Raw genomic sequence first — 3,640 nt, forward strand, 5'->3', positions numbered from 1 at the left:
AACAATAAAGAGTTGTACGTATATTCTAATTTTAATTGCAAATATTCATGCTCGAAAGAACATGTAAATCGTCTTTTAAAGAAATATGAGTATTGTAATCCGCGATATGTATTTAGTAACGGATAGAAACTTGTTACTGTAAATGGCGCTATAAATGAAATAATAATTAAAACGACGCAATTCCACAGCCTAACAACATACACAATGTGGAAAATACGTCGTGCACGATGCACCAACACATTGTCAGTCGCTATGAAATTGTTATAAACTTATGAACTATGGTCATCATATTCATTGCCTCTCTCTCATCCAAGTAGCACCTGAGCACGTGAATGAGATCCTGGCAATGAACATGGAAGGGGTTAAATCTGAAAATCCTGAGCTAAAAAGATAGATTAATATAAATATTTTGTATCTAACGGATTAATATTTTTCAATTTTCTTTTTTTAATTATTTTTATATTCTCAATTTTTTATTTCAAAATATTTATAATATTACTTTGTATATTTTGATTTATTGATTTTATGAATTAATAAATTGAATAAAAAGAATTGAATTAATTAGTAAGAAATATATATANGGAATTTTAAAATATTGAAATTTATCTCTTTAAAGTGAAACTAAAATTCATTGCAATGTGATATAAATATTAATGCAAGTAACCTCAGGCGATTTCTTTATCAAAGCATATTTTTGAAAACATGAAAGCATTTAAAACTTGTTGCTTTAATTCAGAAATCTGTCTGTCGCGAAACGTCTTCTTGCGCATAAAATTTAATTTATTTTTATACATAAGAAATAAAACTTTTATTAAAATATATATCAAATTATATCGCGAAGTTTATAGCATAAAAATTAAATAAATATATGTTTTAAAATATTACTATAAAGCGAAAGAAATAAAATTGAAAATGATTTATTATCACATTAATGATATGCATTCATATAATTATTGTATAATAATTACATTGAAGTCAGGAAATATCTGACTTTTCCATTACACAATTGAAATTATTTCTATTATTTATTATTCATTTAAATATTCATGATCTTTATTTATACATACATATTCATATGGATATTTGAATGCATATCTATACTAAATATTTTCTCATTTTATAAATTTCTAATTTTATATTTTATTCAAAGTTTATATTAATTGATTGTAGCCAAAAATTTTCAACTACAAATATTTAAAATAATTATGATATTGTATTAATATATTACTATAAAAAAATTATTAATATTAGAAAATGTGATGCGCAAGAAAACCTAACCTGAACTAATAAATAAAACACAGAAAAAGAAAATTTATTATTCACGGTAAATATCCGTGGTCACTGTGCTCGTGCAAAGTTCTACATATACAACCAGTCACTCGTATCGATTCGGATCTTTTATCCTACGATATGATTGAGTAACTAGAGGAACAAAAATGCATGCGACTCACCATTAGATGCGAAAAACTGCCATCAATATTATCATCAATGGAAAGTCATTGAGAAGACTATTTTTAAATAGCAAGACTTGAGATCTGTGAAACATCTGTAACAAATATAAAACATTGACAATTTAAAACATTATTGATTTAAAAAAATTGAAATAATAAAAAAATGCTATTATTGAAATGCTATTATTTTTATAGAATACTAATAGTAAAGATTGAATTGATTCTAATATATAAATTGTAATAATAATAAAAATTAAAATGCAATTATAAAAACTTGAAATACAAAAATTCGAAATTTAATAATTCTATTTTAATAGAAAAATAAAAGTTTAAATAAAATAAAAGATAATTACCTTTTTGCATAACGGATGATTGATTTATCTTCTAAAGCACTGATTCGAATATATATCGGAAACGAATATTTTAAAAAAAAAAGAATAAATAACACGACCGTTAAGTTCAAACTGGCGAAAAAACACTGATTTTAATCTCGCGAAACTATTATAATTTAAATAGAATTTCAAACACTTCAAAAAATATAAAAACTTTTACGAAATAAACACTGATTCTATTGACCGCATTGCTCTCGGTCTCAAATATTTCCTGAAACTAAACTGAATAATGAGAAGATATAATATAAGAAAAGATTATTAAATATACTTATGAAGTATTTGTTTCAAAAATATTAATAATTTTTGAAATCTATTAATTAATTGTGAATCATGAATAAAGACAAATCATATTAAGAAATTCATTTATCTTACAATTCTCTATTTTTATCTTATAATTATTATATTATATATTTAATGACAATATATGTGATTAGTAATACAGTAAAAAGAAAATGTATAAAATTTTACCAATTGTTGATTAAGGTATCCATATTGAAATATGTATTTTCTTAAAATTCATTCCACTAGTCACCTATAAAAGAAACCTACAAAATAACCTATAAAAGAAAATCAAGATTTTCAAATAAATATATAAAACGTATAAAATTAATTGATTGTATTAAAATAAAACAATAACTAAGCACAAATTCCACTTAAAAAATTATAATATAATTTGTTATAAATATATATACCTATTATTCTAACCTCGAATAGATGAATGAAGAAAAAAGTATAATTTAACCGCCCAAAAGATATAATTTTAATAAATTATAATAATTATAATAAAAGCACGTGTAATTCACTATAATTTAATTAATAATATATAAACAATAAGAAACAAATATAGAAATAAAGAAATATTACGCACTAAATTAATCACACAACTCAAGGAAACGTTACACGACCGAACACGACTACAATCGATATTAGAATGACCTCGCGCGACAATTTCGATTATCGAAACACGAACTAGAGAGGGGATACGCTCGGAAGTTTGACAACAAATCGAACGTATACAGACGAATTCTCAATTTCTTAAAACGCTCGTATTATAAGAAATGTTTATATTTTCATTCAAATATAATAGACGAAAGAGAAAGACGAATATATAAACAGTACGAACAGTATATATATACGAACGAAATAGTACGCAGTTAGAAAAAGAAAATGTATTATTAAAATAATATAATTTAACGAAAAAAATTAATTCTTTTATTTAATAAACTAATTATTTTACGTTCAATATATATTAAAATGGATAAAATCTTACCATATTTGCAAAAAAATTATGAATAAATTCTTGAGTAAATTATGAATGACGTACGCATTTTTTCTTCATAGTCGAATTTTTTTCGAAGTTATAATTGAACAATAATCTGCACAAATAAAGATCAAAACCGTAAAAAAATGTCTAAAATTAAAATTAAAGCAATATTTAAACTGAAATATTGATTAAAAAGATTATAATACAATATAAGCTATCGATAACCTCAACAATCGAATAGAACAAGCAAAAGAAACTTCAAGAACTAATTAATTCAATTTTACAATGTTTATTACAATGTTTAACAGATTATTAAATGAATGAAACTAACAATAACTCATAAATTCGATAATAAAATAGAAATAAAATCACTTACTGTGTAATTGAGAGCAACTGAAGCGATGCGTAGCAATCACGATAATTTCCCACTGAAGAATGACGCATCATAGTTCGTCTAGGGGCTTTTTAATTGGCTGTAGCGGCGAGGTTCCTTATTTACAAAACCGCGCGAAAATTAAAGTATCATATAATAT

The 3,640-nt window shown here is 23.7% G+C and overlaps 1 long non-coding RNA gene across 1 annotated transcript; it reads right to left on the bottom strand.

The window, feature by feature from the left end:
• Nucleotides 1-587: 587 nt before the first annotated feature.
• LOC116185728 lies at nucleotides 588-2,342 on the bottom strand. Its single transcript, XR_004150627.1, has 3 exons — nucleotides 2,312-2,342; nucleotides 1,805-2,060; nucleotides 588-1,546 (listed from the first exon to the last, which is right to left on the bottom strand). It is a non-coding gene; the product is annotated as an uncharacterized LOC116185728 (long non-coding RNA).
• Nucleotides 2,343-3,640: the final 1,298 nt, after the last annotated feature.

The sequence above is a fragment of the Apis dorsata genome, unplaced genomic scaffold (assembly GCF_000469605.1).
Source record: "Apis dorsata unplaced genomic scaffold, Apis dorsata 1.3 scaffold_264, whole genome shotgun sequence".
Classification (NCBI taxonomy): Eukaryota; Metazoa; Arthropoda; class Insecta; order Hymenoptera; family Apidae; genus Apis; species Apis dorsata.